Raw genomic sequence first — 27,499 nt, 5'->3', positions numbered from 1 at the left:
AATAACACTGAAATAACACTGTGTGGAACAACATCCTCAGCACTAGTGCCAGCTCACTGGGGAGCTGCTGCTTGCGGAGTGGTGTCCCGGGTTGCCATCACGCATAGCGCAGGGACTATTTAGCCCATATTTTCTTCTACTTTGAAAGTTTAAAGGAGAGCAGCTAAGCTCATCTTTAAGAAATCTTATGTTCTTATGGTTGGCCACTGACAGCTAGATTAGCTCTTTGTATTGTTTTTCTTTTGAAATTTTGTCATTTGATAACACAATCCACTTTGCATTTGCTGAGGTCAGTGAGAGTCTGACCTCTGATTAAAGAGCTTTTTTTTGCTCAGAGTCAAAAGACAAAAAGCACCTACAGTTTCACACGGGATTGTAGGAAAACATCAGATCACAGCACTGACAACAAAGACAGCAACTCTTAATTATGTAACCCACTCCCACATCAGCAGCTACAGGGCTCTGGTGCATGGTGGGGCTCAGACATGCTCAGAGGAGCTAGCCTGTGAATTGCAAGCCATGGCTCACCATCCAGTCCCTTAAAGGGAAAATACTATGACTTGTCCTACTGCAACAGTTGCAAAATGATGTTTTAATAAATAAACGTTACTGAGTTGTAGAAATTGTTTTGTACCACTTTCTTCAGAAAAATTAAGTGGGTACTTTTACCACCAAACATCCACATAATAAGATATTTTCAAACTTTACGAAGAACCTTATGCTACTGCTAATTAAGATGAGTAGTTTTAGGAGATTCTGAGAAAAAAATAACACCTTTACTCATAAAACCTGATGACCACACCTAATGTGTTAAAGAGAAAAGGGATCACACTACAGTACTATAACACTTGATATATAGAATCATGGCTCTCCTCTGCTGCATTTTGTATAACCTATGAAGCTAAAAAGGCAGAGATAAAGAAATAACTCAAAGGTAGGACTCACATGATTTGTATTTCAATAAAGAAGAATTAAAATAGATAACGGTGCTCAGACAAACAAGAGAAACACTGTATTTCTTGTAATATTCCAGCTGTGACCTCCTTAGAACTTCATTTTATTGCAGATCCATTCTCTCTAATTAGCCCACACAATAACTGTTCAGATTCACTTGATTTCAATTTGTGAATTATCTCTTCAGCATTAAAATAATGCATTTTATGTGGCAGATGGGTATTGAAAAAAATTACATTCATAAATTACATGCTTCAGGAACAAAAAGTATTCCAGTGAGTTTGCAAATCACCAGTTTTGCAGCATCACCGGTCCTCTGCAGGCTTCTGCTGCGGCAGGGCAGATCCTGTCAGTGAAACAGGATTTCTACATCTTTCAGCTCTTTCCACTGTCACTGACTATTAAGCATTTTGAAAATCCTGTAACTATCTCTTCCTTCTGCCCACTCTGCAGGAGGCTTGGAAGGAGGATCTTAACTACCTCTATTTTTTTTTCTCTTCTGTTTTTCCTTTGTTTTTCTTTTTAAACAAAGGCTGCCGCTACCAGTTCTAATTTAGCTAGAAAACATCACACAAATGGTGCTTCCCATCCACCTCTAGCAGAGTACAATTTGTTTAGTTTTCCATCAGTGTCTTTTCATCTTTGTGGTGATGAACAGACAACTTGCAAAAGATCAATCAAACATACCCGTATTGTTATTTTGATAGAATTTACCTAGAAATATACTCTAAATTTTCTGGAAAAAGAATGTATTTGAGGTGCAGATCACAAGGCAGAACCACAATTGGAACTGTGACATTTTTATGAAACCCAAAGAAGAAAGGTGTGCTGTTGATTCTCATAAATCTCACTGATTTCATCTGCAGAGCCCCCTCAACCCATAGGTCTCTTGATCCCCTTTGGATGCCCTGCTTTGGCTTTTGGGCACAGCTATTCCAGAACAAACAACTCCAAGCACCCTGAGACAACTACCTGGTGGCAAGCTTCCAAACACATAGAGGATTTTTTAAAAGCACACAAATAGAGCCAGTTTCAATTGCCCTAAACATAGCACAGTCTTTCAATAAGGGCAAAGCAGATAGAAAATGAAATCAGGATCAGAACAATGATGTGTTAATGTTGTTATGTTCTTTGTATCAGTCTAAATTCTTTTAGGAGAAGAGAAAAGCCTTCCCATAAAGAGATACATTATTTTTATTTATTTATTTCTTTTCCAATCTATTGAACTGTGGGAGAAAAGAGAAAAATGGATGGCAAAAAATGGATTTGAAGAACATTATGACATTCCTGACATAAGCCATCAAATACATGAGAATCTCTACCTTTTACTAGAGAACCGCGTTCTCAGAAAGCCTGAACAGTTGTCCTTAACCTTCTCCTTATCAGAAGAAAAAGCAAAGTGACCTCATTGAAAATTTCTTTCCATACACAGTTTTCATCTGCATCCTCCTAAACTCATCTCTCAACTGCAAAGAAACAAAGAAACTGAAGAACTGCTTAAACGATTGGGTGAAAAACAATATGCAACCACTTCATCTATACAACACGCAAACAGTGTGTTCATCACACGATAAAGTCCTTTGTTTCTACAAACACACAGAATTTCTTGGTGACAGAAGCAGTGTATTGCCAAAACTGTGATGGCACTGACAGCATTGTGTGGGGCACAAATGCTTTTCCTATGAGAGACCTTGACAGTACTGCTCAGGAGCCTACAGCTCTGAGTACCATGAGAAACAGCTTGCTGCTTTTCTGTGTAGCAAAAATATTCATGGCTACCAGCTGCTGCTTCAGCACTTGCCAAAGATATCAGCTTCACTGTTTAGGCAAGATGCTGGAAGTGCCACAGTAAACTGTTCAATTGCCTTTCCGAGCTGATTGTGACTGAATACATAAAAACATAACTGTGTTTAAACAAGTCAGTTTTATTGCAGAATCCTTGGCCTGGTTACACATCTTTTATTTCTCCTGCATTTAGCACAACAGATAAGGTTACACTTTAGGAAGTTCACTGTCTAAAATATTAATGTGGCTTGATAACAGGATTGAGCTGAACATTAATTGTTCAAGATGTGCTCATCCACTCATAGTAAACACTAAAAGCTGATTTCAAGTAGGTATTTGTAATGCCAAGAAAGAAGCATGGACAATTTCTCTTCAGCAATGGTGTTTCCTTTGTGAATGGGAGTGAGCCATCTCCCCCCGTGGACAGGCTGGACCCTGCTCCTACCTAGTTCCATGTGTGGAACAATAAACCCTTCCACTTTTCTGAACCATTCTCATCACTGATGTACTCATAGTCCCCTAGGGGCTCTGGTACCCCTGAACACAGATCCACACAGTTGTTGTGGTCTTTGATTTTACATGTAGGTTCTTGGTTCAAAGAAGAATTCAAGAAGCCAAATAACATATGACAAAATCAATTAGGAAGCTACAGAAACATGCTGGTGTGTCCATATCTAACTATCCGAAACACAGATCTTAACTTTTTTTACTGGTTATTCTACCTTGCACATTCATGATGAGAAAAAATTACACTCACCTGCATCTGTGTTCAAAGGCAACTCTGCACATACAAGTGTGGCTCCATGACACAGAAGGGAAGCACCACACACTTCTGATGGGGTAGAGAGAAATGGGCCCTCGTGGACCATTTCCATCTGCAGTTCTATTTGAGGTTCAGAATCCTTTGTCCTGCAAATAACTAAGAAAAGAACAGCAAATGAGAAAGAAATAACATGTCACAACAAACAAGAAGAGACAAGATTCTGTCCTCAAAGTTCAGATTAGAATCCAACTTTGCTCAAAGTTAAGTGACATTCAGCTCTAGAGTATACTTCAAGGACAAATCTGGGAAAGAGAGAGAATAAAAGATTCCATTCTGTGTGTCCACTGCATGGAAAATCTCTTCAACACACAATGTGAAATGCTTTATATTTTAGAAATCTATCGACCAGGCTTAGTGAGCATTGAAGTTAACAGAAAGCCTCCCACAGGTTTTACTGGGCTTTGGTTTAGGTGATGTGTTTTAATTCTTTTTTTTTTTTTTTTTCTTATGATAGTAAATTATAGAAGTTCTCCTTGCTCTGTTCCTCTCTACGCTGCAGGCAGCATGCACAGAAGCATTTCTCCATCTTCCTTGGCGTTTGTGTTTGATGGGGGCTCCATTAAACCCTCCTGGTTATTCCTGCTCAGAAGGATTTAATGAATTATAGAATCACCAAGGTTGGAAATGATCTATCTTTATTCCTGGTAGCACTTAGAAATAGCATTGATGTAAAGAATTTATGCCAAATTGGTTTTATGTTTTGTGTGAGGATGTAGGAGCAATAACAATAATAATCAGATAGCAGAGCTTATTTAAACACAAAGGCAGATAGGTAATGCTACTCATAGTCAAAAGAAGTGAAAATATAATACTGAATCATCATTCTCATATTATCATTTTCACAGTTAAAATTCAGACACAAAAAAAGCCTTTTTTTTTTCTGAATTTATCATAATAGAAATTATAAAGATGTATTTTTATCTTAAGTTTTAGTGAATACCAGAACAAATAAATACCAGCAGTGTGCAACAGTCCAGCCCCAACCTTTCCAAACTTCTTTATAATACCCTAGGGGCTAGGACTTCTAAATGTATGTAATCAAACATTTTAAAGGCCAAAACCCAAAGCTCTGGTGATTAAATACCCCCTTTGTCCCTAGGAGAAGCATTCAACATATGCTTCCTCCGTGGCATTATAGATTAATTTTATTTCATCACATCCATAGCATGTTTTATTACTTCTAAGCAGCATTCCCTAATGTATACAATTGCCAGACAGAGTCTCTGAAAATGAGAACTGATATTTGGTGGGAAGAGATGTCAGAAAGACCATTTACTGTTTTAAAGTGCAGTAGATGGATGACCAGTGAACTCATCCATTCCAAGGCAATTTTCTTCCTTTACTACTGAAAGGTTTCATCCCCTTGGATAAGTTGTTCACTAAAAGAAATGGAGGTACTTCTTCATGATGATGCATTAGAAGTGCGTGTGGTTTTTTTTTCCCTTCCCCCTCCCCCTTCCCCCCCAACCCTCCCTTTTTTTTCTTTAAATATTTGGGTATTAATGGTTTTCTAAATCAAAGAAAATCAAAGCTCTTTGCTCTGTCATGGTTTCTGGGAGGAGGCAGAAGCAATTCATTTGTTTTCTTGCTGTCAAAAACTTTAGTATGATTAAAACATAAAAACAAGCTTAGAGCAGTCCTAGAAAGCATGTCCAGTCTCATCAGCATTAGAAACATTGTTCATTGTAGCTCTTTCCAATCAGGCTTTCAGTGGTCTTTTGTCAGCATCATGGGACATGCTACTATTTCTACTCCATGCTTCGACCATTTTCAAAACCCTCCTGCCAAGTCTCTGTTGCTTTAAATTCATCCCTACCCAACTGCTCAACCAAATGCTATCTACTCTCTCCTGCTCCATCTCATCTGCCACTGTATCCGCACTTTTTCCTCCTCTTTAGGGCTGTTGCCACAGCTGTTCATACAGCCAAGGAGAAGCATCACTGAATTTCGCAAAAGAATGTGCAGCCCCTTGGTTTGTGAAGATTATTTCCTTTCCACCACCTCCACTCTAGGCTTTCTAAGTGGGAGAGGGGATCTAGGCAAGCATGCGGGCAGAAACTTGAGCAAAGCAGCCCTTTCATGTAAATAAAACTTCCAGATTCTTGTTTATACACTGTAGATGCCAGTATAACTATATAAAGCAACTATAAATTGCTTTATGATAAAGCAACTGTTGGATAGAATTTAGAGAAATTTTGAACAATGCTTTAGAAAACAGAAGCTAATTAACCCTGCAGCGCATGTAGCTGCTGTCTCAGTATTAAAGCATTACTCTCACACCATGGCAGCAGGAAGTAGTACATATATATATATATATTTAAAAAAAATAACATATCAAGTGTTCCCACAAATCTAGATTATTAGGCTACCTAGTTAGCAGCACAGCTTATATCCCCTAAAAGTCTGAGCATCTGCTAGTTACTTGTGTATTTATTCACACTCTACCACAGTGAGGCAGTAGTAAGTTGCAGTAACTGCACTATTTACAGCACAAATGATGCTGAAGTGCTAATTAGTGCTAATTTGACCTGGCCCATTTTGGACCTCTGACAATAACAGCTCTTCAAAAGCAAGCAGACCTGGCATGTCTAAGGAAAAATTCTACCTCTCTATTTCTCCATCTATTACAATATTTTTAATGCAAGATGCAAAGAAATCTGAAACACCTGTCTTCCTAAAGTGTTAGCCAAGGACAGCTGCTACTGCAGACTTACTTCTAAAAGAAAACTCTACATGCATTTGTCTTAACTAGGATTATTAGAAGTGTTAGAGAAGGAAGAAGCTAGGGACAAAAGATGTCACTAAATATTGGTTCACCTGCTAAGTTACACACTCATCTGAAAGTTAATTAAAAAAGAAAAACAATACAAAAACAACAACAACAAAACCACCACTCAATCCCCCACCCCAGAACAAAACACCTTTTTTTTTTTTTTTTCTTTAAGATAAGCAGAAGCTGTTTCCCAAAGAGAGAGTCAGCAACAGGAGAAGCCCGTTTCTCAGCTTCCATCATCTGCCTTTGAGGTACTGATAACTGCAGGTAACTTTACTTTCCACCATTTTCACTAGATGAATCAGGCAAGTGAAGAAAAGCAGCTTAGAGATTCAGTAGGTTCATCCTTTGAGAAACGCGATGCAGTAAACTTTCTTTATCAGAAATATTTTTCTAGTAGGACAAGCTATATAATTAGTTTCCTTATAGAACAGAACGTTGAAGCTACACTTTGCCTCCAAATACATGTCATTTAACCCATAAGGCAGTCAGTGAAAAACTCTGAACAAATAAAAACAAAACAAAACAAACAAACAAACAAAGCTGACACACTTTTCTGGCTAGTAAAGTTTTTGTGTGTTAACAGAAGGTTTGATTCTCACTGCCTTTGATAACTGACAGGCAAAGCAAAGCACTGCTCAGAGAACGACAGTGTTGCAGAATGTGTCCAGTGGAACCATTACTCAAAAGAGGAGAGGAACTGCTTCAAGCACTCTCTCAGATAAATGGAATACTGGGTAAAGACTGATGGATGTTTTCTATAAATCATACTCTAATAATAATAATAAAATATTCAAATGCTTAATTTAAATACTTAATGCTTAATTTAAAAATCCCATATCAGGTTTATCAGTTGCATTTGTGCTTTGTGTCTACGTATAACATAAGGAATAAGAAAGATATTATATATTTCTGGTAACTACTCAGCTGAAGAAATAACTGCTACTAAAAAATGAGCAGGTCCAGCACCTTTATGGGAGAGAAATAAAAAAGGAAAGATCAGAAGAAGATGCCTGCCAACTTCTGACATTAAAAGCAGGAAAAATAATGTGGATTAAAAGCCTGCAGATCCTACAGCTGGGAAGATAAATATACAGTAAATCAAAGCAGAAGTACTTAAAAAGAATATGAAACAAAATTAAGAATTACATAAGGCTGATACTTTGCTGTCAGTGACACAAAAATACTGCTAAGTTATTTCCATGGATATATTTAATGGGAAGCAAAGTTTCAATTTTAAGTTTGCAGACGTGAAGATTCAGATACAGCAGACATGACTGGTTACAAGCATCTGAGAGCAACAGAAAGGCAATATTGTTTAGAAAACTTTCATGAAATGCCCTGATATTGCCTACTTTTAATATTTCTAATGGTATACTGGTGTTAGAAATCTTCTTATGCAAAGTAACATTGCAGTACTTCTGAAAGCCCCCATTTAGCACCAAAAAAATTAAAAGAAAAAGGCTGATCTTAATTGGCAAAGTTCCTGTTGAGACTGTTAGTAACACAGGGGCACTGCAACCCTCTCAGCAGCAGGGGGCTCTTGGAAGTGAGAAATTTGTTCACTGACTTCCCAGGAAAAACATTGTAAAGGTGCTCACTACACAGATTGCTAAGGGTGTTTGTCCCTGCACTGCAACCACAGCACTCTCAGATCAGAGCTGGACCACGTGCACTGGATCAGAGTTTCTGATCATCATAAAAAATCATTCACTATGCACTACTTCAGTGAGCAGAGCCATTCTGTGTGCATCTGGGCTCATACATTTCTGTTTTAACCAGACAATTCAGAAAACTGCTACTTTTAATAAGGGCTAAAGTTTTCTTAAAGAACCTACATTTGCAACATAAAACAAGTTTACTGTGGAGCTATTTATGCCAAGATACATTCTCAGTATCCTTTTTGCTTTTCCCCACCGGAGCTATTTGTTAGCAGGTAACATCTATTTCCAGCACTGCTGACACAAAACAGCACAGCTACTGCAGAAGTGTACAAACCACATACGCTGACAAAGCTGAATGCAGCGTGAGTTAGACAATTAGTTGTCAAAGATGATCAAGAACTACGGGCAGCTTGATTCAGGCAAGTCAAATACTGCTTTAAAAATGTCCCAATTGAAAACCAACATTTAGAATAGGGTGATAAACAGACATCACTCTCATAGAAAAACTGTTAGACTTTGGGGATATTTTGTTAAAGGAATTTAAAAAGAGGCAATAAACATAATTAGGCATGAGAAACAGATTTTTTTTTAAGTAGAAGCAGACCAGAAATTCAGGCCCATAATGCACAGCAATCTATTTACATCTGTGACTAACAGTTTTCATGCACGTAGTTTTTTTGTTTTGTTTTCTCTTTTATTTTGTTATTCAAACTATAATCATGGTTGTGATGCACTTAGGGTGAAATTTAACCCTGTGGATAACAGTTCAAGTATGATCTAGGAAAATCCTAGTTTGTTGAGGTGTTTCATGTTCCATCTCTTAGTGGATGCATTCCGCTACAGTCAAGCATCACCCTTTGGTCACAGAGCTCCATATTGGTTAGCCCTGAAAACTGGGTACTTTTAATACAGAAGAAATGGCATTTCTAGAGTTAAACCCTGGCATTGTTTCAGACAGGAATTATTTATTTTCTTTAAAAGTCTTTGAATTCCTATTAAGTGCAAGTGTTATTTTGATTTGTTTCTGCAGAATATTAAATGGACACAAGGATGTGTTTCACCCCTGTTGCAACTGTAAACCTATGGCAGAAATTGTTTTCCATGGATATGTTCAAGGAGAATTTTGCTTAAGTATTAAAGAATTGGTTCTTAATAGGTCCACAACAGAATTAACTGAATAAAGATTTCTGATGCAAAACATTCTCTCAAAATTTTGAGTAATAGGCTCATGCACCACCAAGGTTCCCCATAACACAACAGAGTTACTCTGCATTCCAGCAGCAAGGCACCAGCAGCACATGCTAGGGGCTAAGCACACTTACTTACACTGGGGAAAAAAAGATCTTAACAGAATAAAAATATTGTTAAATAATTTTAAGCTAAACATCTTGTGCTTGGATTTTTAAAGAGCTAAGAGTCTGCATCAGATGGGGGATAATCCATCGTGATACAATTAAAGTGCAGCTTGAAGATGACCTGCCTCTGCATCTCACCCACCAGAGCAACTTTTATTTTAAGCTGTCCCCTCTGTTTGCTTCTCAAATGCTTTTGAAGAAGGAAAGCCAAAAGTTCTTGACAGTGCTATTAAGCAAGAATCATGTGCTTTCTGCTCTTTTCCTCATACTAGTAGCCTGTCTCATCTCTGAAATATATGTTCACACAGAGACTGTTTTGGTGCTTTCCAAGCCAAGAAGAGCTTGCACCACGGGTGCAGACAGTACTGGCACCAAATAGAAAGCTGTAGTTAAAGTCCTGAGTTTTCCTGCTCTGACTCTCATTCCTATGTCTTTCTGGGCAGATGTCTCATACACTGTCCACTTCCTCCCTTCTTTCCTAGTTTGCTTACTTATATTAGCAGATCCATGAATCAGAAATGTTTTCTCTAACATCACTGTGGTCTCCTTTATCTAGAACCTGAAGATCACCTCAGATACACAGTGACATGGAAGAGCAGAGACTATAATGGAAGCTACTGATTGAACAAAAAACAAAATGTCAGAAATTGTAAATGCAGTCAGTTAATGAAGAAAACTCCTCCCAAAGGACAGTCACTTATAGAGGAATGTATAAAATATCTTTCATGTCATTAGAAATGCTCTCATTCAGATAACTTTGGAGGAGTGGAATAGAAGACCTCCAGAATCCCCTTACAATTTAACTATGCTGTGATTCTGTAGCTGTCATAATATCATACACCCTTGTTAAGCTTAAAAGGATAATTTCCCAGTCAGTTCAGAGAATTTTCTTTTAGCTCCATGTGTAATTCTTTAAATAATTACACATGCAATAAATTAATGAAAAATCAAAGAAACTGCCTGCTCTTAGCCTACCAGCTTAATTTGGCATGCTCTGCTGCACGCTTCTAAATGCTCAGTCTTTCAGGCCCTGCTTAAACCAACAGCCTCCTCACTGTGCAAATAGTCTTTATATAAAAAAATAGCAAATTAAATTTGGCACTTAGTGAGGTGTGAAATTCGTATGCTGTTTTGTTAAAAAAAAAAAGGAAAAAAAGGAATAAAAAAAGAGAAAGAGAGAGAGTTTGGGATCTACCACTGTCTTGCCTCCAGGAACATGTTTCTGTTTGGAAAGTGAAACTCATCAACAATCATCAAGTTAGGTGGGAAACAAACACTGTTATAAATCCCTCCTGCTCTTTGTAGAAGCCATAACAAGATTTTTAAATCATTATTTTAAAATTCTCTCATTATGTGGCTTGTACTGATTAAGCTGAGCTGTTTCTGCTTGTCCAGTTCCTTGATAGAGTCAGTTTTCTCAGGTGCTTCAGCTGACTTTCCCTTTTTATGGAGAAACACAGAAGGAAAGGGGTAGAAGTCTCATTCATGACATGGTAACACAATTTAACTTGCAAATATAACTGTGCAGAGCCTGTTTTGCTTAAAGTAAAATATTAAAGCGCAGTATAAAAACTGAAATGACTAAAGCTTATTTGTCATAAACTCTAACAGAAATATTTAATATCATGAACATTTAAACATCTGCATACATGAAGCAGGACCACTTTCAGGACAGAAGTTTTTAGAGTGTTCTGAGCTGCATTGATTAACATTTCAAATCTATGTGAATCTCCCTAGAGCCAATGGAATCAGCTCTCTGTACAACATTTTCTACTTACAGGAGATAAGGATCTGAGGATCAGACGTTGGTTTGGCGTGTCCATTTCTGAAGGAGCTTAACAGTGCAGTATCACTTAAATAATGAAGCACCCATCTGGATTGCTCAGGTTGGCTAAGTTTGTGCAAGGTCAGTTCAGCCTCTAAGCTTCTGCACACTGAAAATTAAAGAAGAAGTTTACAGGGCAACAAGCAGAACCAACTGATGTATCTTGATGACTGTTTTGCATGTACAAAGTTGTTCTTTTAAAATCTTTTTCTATTGTGTAAATATAGAAGGGAGCACAGTTTTTCTTGTCCTCAGACATGTTTTCTGAAACAGTTCATTATTTAATGCACATCTAATCTAAAATATATATTTTTAAGAAAGGTCGGCACATTATAATACAGTGCAAAGTAAATTTATATGCATCATTTCACAGATATACCCCACTACTGTGCTTTGCAAATTGTTGGTTAGTCTTAACAAAGGGAGAACAATCCCATACAAAGCTGGCAAAAATAGTTAAGGATTAGGTTCGGAAAATACATTTAGTTAGTACTTTCAGTAATTTTTACAGAATGGCAATAGCTGTTCAGTACAAACTCTGGTATACATTAATTTTTATACCTACCTTTTCAGAAAATGTGACAACCTTGACGGGAAGAAATTCAAGCTGAAATCTTATATATTATAATTAAATAACAGACATTTTTACAAACTCAGACTAACACAGAAATGAGACAAACATACCGAACAACCTTTTTTATCACTCAGCAAATGACACTGCTGGTCTACAGTTTGAAAACAGGAACAATACCTTTTGTCATTTTAGCAATTATACAAAAATACCCTTTCCTCTCAGCTATCCACATCCCAGCTCAGAGCTTTAACTGCACTAATCTTTGCCTCTGAGTCTTTGGTGCTTAAAAAAGGCATTCAGACACACTTTTTGCAGTTTACCTTATTCTCTGTTATCTGAACATTTCAACTTCAACACCGTTTTGTTGCTGCTTTAGTGGTTTTTTAGTGCAAGCATTGATTTTCCATTAATACTTCTGACAGAGTACGAACCAGCTGTTATGTTTCATGAAGTGATACAAAAAGGAGTGCTCACCCTCAGATGGATGCACACACAAACACTGAACTACCAGCAGGAGTACCGCTCTCTCTCTCTCCCATTCTTTTCTCCTGTTAATTTGTACCATTTTGAAGGGACAATGTTAAGTAGCTACCCAAGGGAAGGGGTCAGTAAACACAATCACAAGTTGGTTGTACTTAGGTTCCACCTCTGATGGTCCTCAATTGCCGTGTCTGCAGATATCAGAGCTTGATGGCTGAGCTCTTCTGAATGGTGCTGACTCTTTCCACAGAGTGCTCTTAGTCACCACAAATCATGCTCTCTAGCCTTGCTGTTTCTTGGTGTCCATTTTCTAGGATTTTGTCCTGGAGTGACTGAATATTCAGAGGAAAATCCTAACAGATACACAAGCGTACAGAGTAACTGGTACAGTGTACGAATAAGTGTACAGTGTACAGGTATGTTGTCATGGTTTTCTATAACTATTCCATACTGTGACATCATGCAACAAACTGATGGAACTGGGAGAGCTGCTAAGGGAGAACCATAAGGTACTATAGTTCCCAGAATGCTCCAGTCTTTCCTAAGTGGCTTCCAGGAATCCTGGAAATATTTTTTTATTTATATATTTTATTCATCCCTGGCCTGGGATGAAAAGGATGACAACTATCATATAGTTTCAACCCCCCTGCTATGTTCAGGGTGCTGCCCAGAGCCACATCCAGTCTGGCCTTGAATGCTTCCAGGGATGGGGCATCCACAACATCCTTGGGAAACCCATTCCAGTGTGTCACCACCCTCTGTGTGAAAAACTTCCTCCTAATATCCAACTTAAACCTCCCGTCTCAGTTTAAAACCATTCCCCCTTGTCCTATCACTACCCACCATCGTAAACTGCCATTTCCCCTCCTTTTTATGAACTAGTAATTTAAGAAACAAGCATATCTGATATGATAGTACCATTCCCCTACAGAGATGAACACCCCACAACTCAAACATCATTTTCTGAATCACTATTTGAAAGTGTCTCATTGCTGTGTGCATGGTTGTTTATCACAGAGTATGTACGGAAAACTATTCAAGGTGCTTGTTTTTTTTTTCCTGTGGGGCTCAAGAGCATCCTATGTGCCTTACCACCAAATAGATGTTACTTATTCAACATGTTACCATGGAGAGGAGCCACTTCACGCTTTGCTCACGTTGCACATCTTCACTTGTTTTTCTACCTTGAAAGCAAGGACACTGTATTCTCCTATACGTGAAAAGCATGAGGCACATGCACTTCAGCAACACTTCTGCTGCACTGTTCAGAGCAGCAAGCATCTACTGTCAGATCAGTTTGTACTAACATTTTCATTCCTTCTTGCTTTTACCTCGGTCAGTCACTGAATAAAACTGTTATTCTACTTTCTCAACAGCCTCTATTGGCAAGTTTTTTGACTTATGTATTTCCCCACAGCAAAGCAATAAAAAACAGCTAGAAAAATCACAGGAATAGAATGGTATCCCTTTTGAAAAGAGGTGACATGACATAGATTCAGGCATTTGCACAATGGTCCAGCAGCAGTCCCACTTCTGAGCACTGAAAGCCACTCTGTGATGGCTTTGCAGCCCTGGGGTCTCCCCTCTTCCCAGAGGTAAATGGGGACTAGAAATCTCAGGAGGGACAAGATCAATGGGTAAATATTCAGAACTTCTATTCTAGCTGCTAGAATTCAAACTAATAATGGCAGTCAGAGCACCCAGAAGTACAAGAACCCATATGCCCCAGGATCAGCTATGTAATGTCAATTTCCTAACACAGTTCCCCCTCACAGGACTGTAGGAATGACCGTATTTACTTAGCTTATCTTGCTTGAAAGAGCAACTTCATTGTAGAGATGAATACCCTACAAATGTAATTAGTTTGTGGACCTTGCACAGGTTTTTCCATAGAACAACCAGTGACCTGAAACTGAAAATCAAGGGTTTTTACATATTCCTTACCTTTTAAGGTTTCTGGACAGTGACCAACAACTCTACTAGGGCTGCCTTATCCACGTGAAAATCCCTGGGACAAGGTCCCAGATCTGCTGAGTTACATGCTGGCAGCCACAAATAACACCCAGAGCAGAACAAATTCCTCTTGCCTGTAGTGGCACCAGAAAACTGCCATAGTGCCACATGGATCCAGACATTATCCTTGCTTCCAGCAGACACCAAAGATATAAACCTCTTCTTGCCACCTTTATCTTCTGTTCTTTGCTAGGCAGCTCACTACTCATTTGTTTTGCTGAGGACTGGAAGTGGAAGTGAAACAAGACTGGAGAGAGGGCAGAATGAGCAGAGGGTGGTTATTAGGGTGATGAGGGTGCTGCTGCCACCACAGAGATGCTGCCCAGTCCTGTCGTTCCATCTACTTCCTGAAAAAGAAAAGGTGGTTATTGACGCTTCCAAAAGCTCTGCTTAGGGAAGAGCTAATGCCACAGTGAAATACAGCATGTGCAGAGCAAATAGCTGTGGCAGTGGAGACAAAGGAGGTAACAATCTCTTTTTCCTTTTCCTCTTCCCCCCTCCCAACCCCCACCACTGAAGCATAGCTAACAGTAAGAGAGAAAAACTAACTTTATCAATGAAATAAGCTGGTCTGGTGTCAGGTGTGATAGCCTGCTCTAGCCAAGCATCTCTTGTGTATTGTCTATTGTTTAATTACTGTTAACCTAGGATGTGAGAAGCAAAGAGAGCCAGGTTCAGTACCCTGCACTTGCAGCCAATGCAAGAGTCAGGAACAGCACCCAGACATCCTGACAGCTAAGCATGCAAAAAGCATCTGATTTGGCAAACATGTCCACACTGGAACAATTATCTTTGTCAATCTCAAAAATAATTTTAAAATGCTCTCTTCAATAGCATCATTGAATTGAAACAGTAGTATTTCCTTTAAAAATTCACATTCTCCTTTCTATCTCTGATTTTCTGGATTGCACCCACACTATGGAGCAGAACTGTGCTTCATGCAATCATCCAGAGATTTACCAGAAATTTTCTTACTGATTTGGTAGAAAATGCCTCAGCAACTGCTTTTTGCACCACATTTTGCATATAGCTGGTTTTGATATGAACGCTGTCTATGGAATAAAGAAAAGCAATTTGCCATTGTTCAACTTGTCACACCACAGGATCTCACGGTGTTAGGTGCTGTACATAAGTTCAGGTAAAAAGACCATTTCTGCGCAAAATAAAGAATGTTTTAGTAGAAGCTTAAAAACAATAAAAAATACTGGAGAAAGTGAGTAAAAAGGTAACATTGAAATGAATAGGTGTTTTACTGCAAGAATGATTCTATAGTTCTCTGGTAAAGAAAAAAAAGATCAGCTCTTGTGAAAATCCGGAGCTTTCCAGGCTGTTATTTACATACATGTTATTTATGTCAGGTAACTTCTCTGCCCCATCATTTACTCATTGGCAAAATGGAAATGTTTCTTAAGATAACTCTCTCGTGAAATATGATTAAATGAACCTAGTGCTTCACAATCATTTGTTTGATAGTACGGTTGCAGAATAGTATTGCTGTGCGGTATTTACATCTGTTAAAGTATTGACTAAGCTCATCTTTCCTGTTTTTACAGTTCTAACTAAGCAGTGCTTAATGAAATTTGCTAGACTAACTGCTCGTGTTGTCTCTGCTGGTAATGCAAAAGCAAACGACTGTAAGTACGGTACCCTGAAGGCAGACATTAGGAGTTTCTCTGTTGAATCCAGCAGAGAAGTTTCTTGCATCTCCGTTGAATGCCATCATGCTGTGATTAGTTAATCATTAAGTACATAGTGCTTTTAATTAACTGCCAACTCTGCTTGGGCATCTGTTCTGAAAATCACATCCGATCATGCTTTTCCCAGTCTGTGGCTATGGAGCTCTTCAATAATACAGTTGTTGCTCCATTCTCCAGCTCTTTCTGCTGCTGGATAGATTGAGTCCAAAGCATCCTACCTGAAATGAAATATAAATTATTTGCTTTTCCGAATGATTAAGATTAAATATCAAGTTAATAGGTAATAAATGCTAGTATAAAAAGCAGATGGGGCCAATTATAATTTTTTCTTCTGGATAAAAGAAGATTATTTTTATATTTCCTTCTCAGCACCAGAAGGGCTATTTCTAAACACCAGTCTTTAAATGTAGAAAATAAATCTTTTTGTTTTATAAGGGTGGAAGGTACTGACAACATATTCAAAAAAATTAGCAAAATATTTCATTTGCCTTGAAGTGAATGAAAGATAGATAGCACAAACTTTTCCTAGCAAAGAAAGTCCGAGACTTGGCTGTGATGCATTCAGCTCCTCAGCCCAGACATGAGGTACTGGATGCCTTCAACACTCTTGCCCTGCACCAGAACAGTCTGACCTGCAAAGTCAGTGACAGAGTGTGCACTTCACAGTACAAAAAGTAGCTGTGCCATTACATGCCTAATTGATTATCACTAATAGCACTAGTACCACAAGCAATAGTCTCAGCTAGCACTCTCACAGACCACATGAGAGAAGCTTGGTCACAGTGCCAGTATGTATGTGTGTATATACATATATGAAAGTTCCTGGATGTCTGGCAGCACAACTAGAAACAGCCAGAAGAATGGCCATATGCTTCTCTTTCTACTGAACATTTGTTATACAAGGACATGCAAAAACCATACATTCGGTACAGGAACAGTGGTAACATCCCTGCTACTGCTCCCAAACCAGCATCTGCCAGCTTATATTCTCCAGCTCCATCTGGTATTTATCATGTACAAATATGGGCTAGTAAAAAGGTAAAATTTGTAAAGTACCCTTTATTTCTATATAGAAATGTATGTCAAGGAAAAAACATTCTTTGTCAAGTACCAAGAGTGGAGAGGAACAAACCAGCATTAAGCTTTTAAACAGTAGTTCTTTAAGGAGTGGAGATCAGAAACTCATATGAATCTTACAATGTAAAATAAAACATTATAGTTAAACAACAGCCAGTCTACAGCAGATAGGCATGTAATGATTGCAGTTAATGTAACAGACACTCACTGCCAGATACACGTTTTACATAACTCTCTTTCAACAAGGTCAAAGTAATTCTCTTGTTTTCTTTAAAAATTCCACAGTGGGTGTCAAGATGTGCCAACAGATTGAGAAGAGGTATTTCATAACGACATAAAAATACGAGTTTCTAATTGTTTCCATACTGAACCACAGCAAGGGCAACATTTTATATATGGGAGTTCAAGGTACTCCTTGGAACAGGCTGTTTTCTGATGACATCATAAGAGCACGGTCACTCGGGTAACAACTTGTTACCATGGTAACTACAGTTTTTACAGATGCTGAATGCTATGAGGTTAAAACCACTATTTGGAGATTTGCTAGGTAAAAGTTTGCCAATATTAGATGTAAGAAGTAACAAGGAGTTCATTGCAGTTGCAAAGCATTGTGCAGTTCTTCATCTATTATTAGGAAGCTGAGAACAATTGGTTCTATCTTCCAGGCAAGGAGTTCCTGTAGTAATCAGACTTTCAGATATGTTCTTAAATGACAGAGCAGCTAGAAATAAACCTGAACATTAAGTTTGTGTTTCAGGGGTAGCTGGTAGAAAAGGACTGCTAGTCAATCTAAGAGTCCCTGAAAATATTGATGTTTGGGAATCTGTATGGCCTCTGTTCTGGGAGTATCAAAACTATAGGCTGTGAAGACAGTTTGTATTATCCAAAGACATCTTTAGAAAAGAAGCAGATTTTGGTTTTGTTTTTCCTTAACTAGAAAAAAAATTATGATGTAATTCTACAAAGAAAACATTAGTTTTTGTAAGCAATTGCTATCTGTGCTCAGAGTACTGTCACATGAAACCAGTGAGTCTCAAAATCTTTTAAAACACATTTCTGTCCCAGGACTTCATGCATTTTGCCAACTACAAGAAAATCTCAGAGTTTCTAGAATAACAAGTTTAAGATATCAACCAGCCCATTAGCCTGTCCTCTGCAAGACACTGAACAATTTGATAATGTAAATCATGGATTTCTCATCTGGCTTTCTCCCCAAACTATACAGAATACAGGCGGTATTTTTTCCCTGTTTTAGAAAGGGTCAAGCATAGGCTGGTCAGAATCCATGCTTAAACATGTACAAGCATTAGCGGAGCATTTTTTCATTTTGCACCAGCAAACATCAACTCAGATCCTCCAGAAACTGTACTGTCTGCCAAGCAGGGGAGCTTCTAGGGGTGGCTTGGCACCAAGAGGAAGAGCTGGAGGGGGAGAGAGGTGTACAGATTTACCTTCAGAGCACTTCTCCTTGACAAAACCTTAAGATGAAGTACCTTAACTAAATCTGTAACAAACGGTGAGTTTAAATGCTCACATTAAAAAAGCAAAACCCAAAGTACACTATTTAAAATGTATTTGGTGCCACATTAAACTGTGTGGCCGTTACTAGCTATCCCAAATGAGGTTACAGCCAAATTGTAACACCTATTCCTGAAATGATCTCAATAACAGGATCCTGAGGTACAACAACAAGCTTCAAGAAATGCCCCTTTTCTGTATCTATATGAAGCCAACTACACCAGGGCAATAAAGACAACATGCTTTCCATGCAACTGCCTACTTCCCCCCTCCCTCCTCCCCATATATACTGTACCAGGCATTTCATACTGTTCAGGATATTTCCTTTTTAGTCCAGGATAAGATTAAGACCACCGCTGGTTTTCATTTCCACACATTATCCAGCAACCCCTGTTCCTATTGGCAGAAGAGCACCTTCTTCACGCAATTCTCCCCCATCATCAGTGAGAACAGAGATGTGGAAGAGGCCAATTACCTTTTGGAGAGAAGGAAATTACTTGCTTATAATTGAGTTCTCTGAGTATGGTGTCCGCTATTAGAGCCACACTCATCCTCCCACCTCCCCCTGAGAGCTGGGGTTTTATTCCTATTTAAGTTCTAATTATTATAATTAGTCTGAAAAGGATTTGGGAGTAAGGGGCTATGATATGCCATATAGACCCCTCAAGGCATCTTTTTTGTACTAACTCATTATGACCAGTTCTAAACTTTACCATTTAATCTAGTCATTCAGTACCCAAGGTCACAACAGCTGAGACCCCCTGAGCATCAATCCATAGAGACTACCATCTTCAGAGAACTACAATTAAAAGGTAAATAATTCCCCTGCTGCCTTCTCTGTGAGGCAATGCTATAAGTCAGAGAACGGAATCCAACCTCAGCCTAATTACTACTCCAGTAATTTATGGAGTTGCAATGAAAAAGTTGGCAAACACTTTTTCATTAATCAAAACAGAAATGCTAAGCCAATGACAGTTCATTTCAGACTGGAATGGCAATAGCCGGCCTTACAAGACTCAAGTTAAAAACTTTATCTGCATTGCCCAAAGTCCAAGGAGTTCTGAAGAGCTATATTTCAAGGAAGTCAAAGCATCAATACAACATGGAAACAGTATCCTTCATCATATTAAAGATGCAATCCTTTGTTTATTCCATCACAAAACTGCTGCTGAATCAATGCAGCACAAGGTTTAAATTCTTTGTATCAGGCTGTGCATAGAAGGGTTCTAATGACTCAAAGCTGGCACTCTTCTGAATCAAAATATTAGCAAGTTCAGGTTCTTGAAAATATCATCACCCATATTGAAACAACCCAAGAAATGCAACAGATGCTGGTATTTTCCTGAATGACAGCAGCCTCCAGGCCTGAAAACTGTAAAGTAAAGCTCTGAAATTCACAGAAAAAGAGCATAAAATGGTATTAAATAATTTGTTACAGTGCCAGCAGCTGGATTCCAGTGAATAGTGTTAGTATGCAGTAAAGGTGGCAGATTCAAAGACTTCTGTTGCTGAATTTTGGAAAGATGAATGAATTCTATCTGCAAATCAGAAAAATGCATCTATATCTCTACCAACAAAATATATTGTGCAATAATGTAATACTTCATAATTACACAATACATGTCATTAATCACAAGTACAAAACTCAGTGGCTATATTGAATTTTCAGTGAAAAGGCAGCTCTTTGACTCAGAATTTAGTAGTGGTAATACTGTACACTAATCTCTATATTAATAAATTCAAGCTCACTTATAAATGAAAATAAGTTGAAAAACAGTTTCCTGGATTCTTTTTTAATGAGCAAATCACAACATAGTGCAAGCTATTATAAATATATTATAATGCAGTGTGTCAAATTTCCATAGTTGTTTGGCAGTATGTATTAATGTCGCCTGACAGTTCCAAGTCTTTGGCTTGAAGTGAGTGCATCTGCAGGAGGGCTGTATTTGTTCTCATTTTCCATAAGAACTGTATGTGCCAATTCTTCAGGCTGGAAGCAACTTGCATCCTTGCCCTGGGAGCACAGATGTAGCAGCTTCAACACCATCCCTAGTCGTACCATATCCTCCTAACCAGTAAATGCAATTAAGAACAATAGGTGATCTTTGTTGTGAAGCAGGGTCCACAAAATGAATCCTCTTACTCCCAGTTGACATTAGTGTCACACTAGGGGCCAACATGAAGAAGTTTGCGCTGTTGCTGCATGAGCTCTATGTTTGCAAGTGATAAGTAGTCCCCAGTTTCTAATTCTGCTGGGTCAGAAAGAGCCCTCTAATTGTCCTAAATTAAATCATCAGCTACTGTTACGTTTGTAGCAAGGTACATGAAGCAATATTTCAGCTGCTTCTGCTTATTCCTCTTAAGAAAAGAAAATGCCATGTTGAGGGAGAGAAAGTCGAAGGACAAAGGCAAGAGAGTAGGTCATATACGGATAAATTAATCTGGACACATCCTTGTAGTTGTTCAAACAGCTGAGATCATATATAGGAATTGTGGCAAGACTAAAGGTTTTTCACCAGCCATCATGCTACTCACAGATTCTGAAAATCAGTTTTTACTGGTGGCCATTCAAATCTAACTACATTTTCAGAAGCATACAGACCTCTAGGGGCATCATTTAGAAGAGAAAGCTCTCTAGTTTCCACCTATTGACTGAGAAAGTTGTGTGTCATGAGCAGCTCAGGGTTTTCCAGCAGCACAGATAAAAGTTATTTTCCCTTCCTAAAGCCTGAGGAACAAAATAACATATTGTGTATTTACCCCTTGCAGTAGCAAAACTTTATGCATGAGTGGAGCAGCCTAAGAGGACTCCAGATTGTTATCTTCTTCCAGTCTGAACTCCCCAGAATCTGGAGTCCTCGATTCTCCCAAGACATACAGCTTTGTTCAGTTTGACCTGGCCTGCCCCTGTACTTCCCACTCCAAAAAGCACCAAAATCTCAAGCCAGAGGGAGATCAGGAAAGTAAAGATTCCCTTTCGTCACACAACACAGCTCTGGTGGGAAGCCAGACTCAACACAGGCTGTCTAGTCTCAGCTCTCCCAGGCACCCTGCCTGTGCCCAGCCTCTGGGCCAAACACACTGCACTTAACTGACTGAAAGCAAAAGGTTATTTCCCTCCAGAATAAAGTTGTGTGTTGCCCAGTAGACACACATGATTCAAGCAGGCTATAATTATAAATTAAAAGGAAAAATTAAGGTGCCAAGTCTTTGATTTGTATTCCTGGCAGCAAACTGTCAATAACGCGGCTAGCTGCATTTTTGTGTTTTCCCAAATGTGGCTTTTACAGAAGGTTTTATTTTAAATCAGAATACAAACACTGAGAAAAACACTCCTATTGAAGCTTGTTTATGGTGTGTTTTCCTAGGCTTTATCCTCTCTAGTATGTAAAGGTCACCTCAGCCAAAACTGCACAGATTCACTCCCAGGTCCTTTTGTAAAGTGCTAAGAAGAATCTATACTATGGAATATTGTAATGCTAATGCCTACTTCTAACAATATTGTTTAATGAGATCTTAAAGCAAATTTTCTATTCAGTCTCCAGGATCTGATATCTAGAATATGTTATAACTACAAAAAACCACAAGTGTACCCCACAAAGCTGCTCAAAGCACACTGCATCCAACAGCTGTTAGTTCTTTGCTCATCCAACAGCTCTGAAGGCTTCTATTGCTACTGGTACATAGATCCCAGTGGAAGCACTTTCCTTTGAGCTACTCTGTTGCATCAAGCTATTGGACAACCTGAAGTCCTTGGGAGACCCAGATTAGTGAATCTACTAGACTTTTGAATGAGCATTTTATTCCTGATGCTCCATCTTCTGAGAGATAGTTGCAGGAGAATAATTTTTCTGCTATGTCAAAAGATGTATTGGTTTTAATCAATGGATTTCTGTAAACAATTCCATTTGTTCCTCTCCACAAATAGCTACTAAATCTGAACAGCAGTAAGATGCCTGCCTTCCCCTTGCAGCCTTTAATAGCTATCCTCTCCCAGAACCATGCATCACTGATTGTGCAACTCTGAACTCAGATCTACAGGACAGTATTCAGGGAGCAAAGTGCTGGCTGCAGATTTTGGCTTCCCATATGTCATGCATAGGAACTTGTTATCTCTTCGCCTTGTTACTTATTACATTAATATCCATTGCAGCACTTGAGGATGATGACACAGAGGTACATTAAAGCTCTGTAACAAGGAACACACGCAGAGAAAAGTATGACTGAATGGAGGTGAGAAGTTGCAAATTCTGTTTTCTGAAGGGAGGAACACACTCACACCCTTTTTCTACATCAAAAGTTTAGAATTTTTTTCTCATCCAGCTCAGTTCTGACATAAAAAATGCTTCTGCTGTACCTTTGGTCCCAATCATATTTGTAACAGGTCTTCAATGCCTACCATTTGTAGTATGCTGTCAACATGAACAGATCAAATATAAATCATCCTAACCATATACATCATGGCTCAATTGTGCAATTTTTAGAACCTCTCTGAAAACAGGGCCCTAAAAATACTGAAAATGAAATCCTGATCATAGTCAATAGCCACGGGCTATTTTCTAAACAGCAAGAAGGCAAATCTGTTACGTGCTACATGGCAGCACAGACATTCACCCACCAAGAAACTGTTTTCCAGCAATTCAGCTGCAGATAAGCAACTGATACATTTATCCGGTTGTATAAACACAAAGTGAGAAATTTGTTTCCAAAAAAAGACACACAGCAGAAAAAGCAATATTAACGTTTCTTGAAAAATAAGGTTTATAATCCAGTAAGTGCACTGAATGTAGAACAAAAATGCAGCCTTTGAAATCATTCTTTTGTTCAAGATACTTGTCTATAGTAAACAGTTTTGCAGTTGTGATCTATTTAATGCCTCTCATCATCTGAACACAGTTACAGCTGAAACAAGCTACTTTGCCCTGCTAAAGGAGCCACTGCCCGGTTAATGCATTCTTTCACATTGCCAGGGCATCACTCTGTAGCACAGTGCAGTTAACAGCCGTCAGTTTCTTCCATGTTCTGCACCTGTATCTACCATCCAACCAGCTACATGAGACAAGCCATTAGTGGACACTTTCATATATAACTTAACTATAATAATAAATATAGGGAAATGATGTTACCTCTAAATTGGCAGTCTGTCTCTTCCTCACTCTCATGAATCTTGGCTGACACAAATGTGAAGACTGTGATCAGGGGTGTCACTGACAAGCTGGACAGTAAAACTGCTCAGACATGGAGAATCTCCAGCAACAGCAAGACACATCAGTTATGCTGTGAAAAAGAAAAAAGAAATTAAAAAAGTAGGCACTTCTATCTTTTCAACATCAAGGCAAATTGGTAGATACAGGAAGAAAAAGACCTTGAATTTTTCATATACAGAAAATCCAATGGAGGAAAAGATCAAACTAGTCCTAATCACAGATACGGCACTAGTTATAGCTTTAGTTAACTCAAAAATAGACAAATCCTTATTTTTCTCACAAAAGCACATGACTGTCCCATCTAGTCGCAAAATGCTAATTGTCTAACTTATGACACTTTTCTCAACAGTCACTTTGGAAGGTACCATCCACTGAAGTGCACTGACAGGCCAACCTACTACATTTGGTCTCAGAGAGGTTCTAGTGAAAATCAGCAGAGCCACTCTAGTGAGCTCTGCCCAACATTTTTATTACCTGCAACACTCAACCAAAAGAGAAGGTCCAGTAGGGGAAATTAAAGCACTCATGTCACTTTTTAGGAGGATTGATTTATGCACCAGGTTAAGACAGGTATCTTAGTATCAGCTGGTACAGAACTGTTTTCTTCAGAGATCCTCTGATTTACTTTCCTAACTAGAGCAATTAGACTTAATCTGAAGAACATCTCCCCTCTGCTTTATTGACAGTTCTTTAAATCTAAATGATATTTTTAGAAATGCTTTTTAAACAGCAAAACATTCATTTTTCTTCTGTCTTTCATTTTAATATAATTAAGAGAGAATGTCAATGGAACAGAACCTTGCCAGGAGATAATGATCTCATGCTGACAGACAAATAGTAAGGTGAAAAAATCATGGTGAAAGTATATTTTCTTTAATTCAGTGATCTAATTTGCTATAATGCCAACTGATTAGCATCTTAAGTACTGTTATACTTTATCAGACTGACAGACTGGTGAAGAAGTGACAAAGCTGGTACCATAAGCCACCACAGCACCAATATAACAGCTACTGAAGTTATGCATGTCCTGGCCATATTTTTCTGCTCCAGGCAGGACAAGTGACTGAGTTTTTGAGTGTGTGCACTGCCAGATACTGAAGGGCCGATCTGTTCTGTCTGAATTCATCATTTCCTTACTAGATTTCATGTAATTTTAGCCCTGCAGTTTCTGAAGATCCTGAGTTTTGTTCTTGATATGTCAGTAGGGTCTTTTCCCTATTTCATATAACAAAGCGTCCACTACAGATGCTGCTATCACAAGATCACTTTAATTCATTAGTTACCATCAATTCACTTGCCTTCCACACCAAGTCAGCCTTACTTTTTTCTTTTCTTTTTTTTTGTTAGTAAAAATTAAATAAAAGGCCTGGTGTTTGCTTATAAGCACATCACAAGAGACACAGTGCTCTGTCCCATGACTGAATTCACTAATTTACAAGTGCAATTCTGAATGTAGCAGCATCCTTAAGGAAACTCCCCATTTATATCAATGAAATAAACTCCTACTCCACTTCTTACCATCATTACTTTTACAATCTCAGTCCTACTGGGCCTGATCCATGGTGTTGAGTGTGCACAATATCACTATTATCTTTTTTAACTTCTCAGTGGGGCAGGTGAATTCTTGGTGACAAGGACATATTTCTAAATCTTAGACCCCACATTCAGCTGTGATAAAAGTGGCATCCTCTTCTGAGAAGTGACATATATTTGAGAGGTGCTTCAAAGCTGTCTTTCAATATCTGTGGACACCATGGACATAACATATCATCCCACATTTAGACACAAGATGACCTAAAGTACTGGCAACTAAGGTAGACATGTCGCAAATTAAGAGGAAACAAAATAGCAGAGAAAACAAATCAAGCCAAGTAAAAAATGCTTCAAGAATAAAGGATGAATTATAACTGTGAGAAATAGCACTAGCAAACAGCACTAGCACTGTTGTATGACATACAAAAGCAGAATGAAAGATTTTATATTTGGTAGCAGTTGACAAAATGGGAGCATACAATAATACTGTGTGCAAGCACATGAGCTAATATTGGTCTTGGATGAATTACAGGGAAAGTGAATATTGAGCAGGCATTAATAGCATTGCCCCGCTTAGTGATACACTACAGCTGGCTCAGGTGCTCTGAGTTTAGGAAGAGTGTTTAAAATATTAGATGAAATACAAAGAGGCAATAGAGGAATTAGAGGGTAAGATGTGTGAGGAGAGACTGCGGGAGCTAAACTTACATAGTCTCAAAGAGAGAAGGCTCAGGGGGCCTCAATCACAGTCTATAAATACCTTCAAGGTAACAATATAAATGAAGGAAGGGAATTACTCACAGTCTCAGAAGATAGCAGGACAAGGAGCAATGGCCTGGAGCTAAGGAAGCAGGAGCACAGGGTAGGTTGGGGAATGCTTCTTAGCTCTGGCCTCAGCCGTGCTGGTTGAATTCAGTGTGGGAGGAAAAACTGTTCTCCTTCCAGCAGCACTGGGGCTCCGTGCCCACACGCATGTTACGCAGTACATTCAAGATGACACTAGCCTGCAAGCTCCTCTTGGAATCTGTGCAGCACAAAGCTGAGCATCAGCACAGCCATGGCCATATGCCTTGTGGGCTGTCACAGGCTGCACACCGACTCACAGGTCTTCCTGAAATCATGTGACCATTAATACGAAGTGATTTCATCAAACTAGGTCTGTTTTTCTAGTGGAGAACAGCATTATGGTTCTCCATAGCTGCACTTCGCTGCACTGGTATTTTCTCTCTTTCTTAGAGAACTGATACAAAAGCTGTTTTTGCACATTCTTCAAAGGGTGCATAGAGCTCAAACCATATATTAGCCGACACATACAGTGATTTGACTTCCATTTACTCACTTAGTTCAGTAGAAAACAAAAATCTGGTGCAATATACCAGTCAAACAGAATGAGTCCCTGTGAGTCTTATCTACTGCTAAGATGCATCATGTGCAGAAAAAGATGACTTTTCCATTCTTTAAGAGATGTCTTCCCTTGTTCCTTGGGAAAAAACTATCCTTTTTATTTTTGATGCTAGTTTACAACCAAATCCCAATTTCAAATTCTCGCATGCACTTAATAAGGCAACAGGGGCAGTTCACTGACCCACAGAAAAAAAAAAAGACCAAATCCTCCTGCAGATGCTCAGACTTATCTGCACCCAGTAGAGGGAAAAGCACTGAAAATGAGAAAGTACTATAGAGACTGTGACAATAACAAAGTTCTTGAAGAGGCTTAACTGACTGTAATATGGATGGTGGCAGAACAAGAAAACAATCCAAAGAACATAAGAAAAACACAACAAAAATAATCTTAGCAGCAGCCTCAGCTACTGTGCAAAGGGTTCAAATAACAAGAGTAAATGAAAACGCTTTTTGATCCAGAGATCCACAAAGGAGCCGCTGCTGTTCTTATGCATTAATGGATGGCTCCCCAAAATTCAACTCCTCCTCTCTGGACAGCAAGATATCAGCCTCCTCCAGCTCCTGTGAAAATCCTTTTGAATTTACCAGAGTCATAACATAGCATTTAAAAGAACAGAGCACAACAAAAGCTCTAGACTCCTCTGTATGATGTTTATGTTCCTAGCATCTTCTCCCATGCCCTCACTCCAATCAGAGGGAAGAACTTCAAGCAAAGGGATTTGATGCGCTTCCTGTAAGCAACAGCAATATTTTTTTGTTGTTTTCACAAGAGTTTATCTGCTTTATTAAAAATAAATAAATAAGCAAAATAAAAAGA

The 27,499-nt window shown here is 38.6% G+C and overlaps 1 long non-coding RNA gene across 8 annotated transcripts in view; it reads right to left on the bottom strand.

Moving 5' to 3' along the window:
* Window positions 1-23,811, bottom strand: part of LOC107319005 — a 49,144-nt gene extending 25,333 nt beyond the window's left edge. Inside the window, exons 1-5 of one of the 8 annotated variants that reach the window (XR_001557603.2) lie at window positions 23,665-23,811; window positions 15,894-16,161; window positions 14,178-14,593; window positions 11,133-11,288; window positions 3,497-3,658 (exon numbers count right to left, since the gene is read on the bottom strand). This is a non-coding gene — a long non-coding RNA (uncharacterized LOC107319005). Of the gene's footprint in view, window positions 1-3,496; window positions 3,659-11,132; window positions 11,289-11,744; window positions 12,202-12,227; window positions 12,876-14,177; window positions 14,594-15,893; window positions 16,162-17,228; window positions 18,563-23,664 lie in introns of those variants that run through there. The other 7 variants (XR_001557604.2, XR_004308673.1, XR_004308674.1 and 4 more) reach the window with 7 other exon arrangements.
* Between the last annotated feature and the right edge of the window lie 3,688 nt (window positions 23,812-27,499).

The sequence above is a fragment of the Coturnix japonica genome, chromosome 11, assembly GCF_001577835.2.
Source record: "Coturnix japonica isolate 7356 chromosome 11, Coturnix japonica 2.1, whole genome shotgun sequence".
Taxonomy (NCBI): domain Eukaryota; kingdom Metazoa; phylum Chordata; class Aves; order Galliformes; family Phasianidae; genus Coturnix; species Coturnix japonica.
Note: the sequence above shows the minus strand (reverse complement) of the source record. Positions and strands in the feature narration are given on the sequence as shown.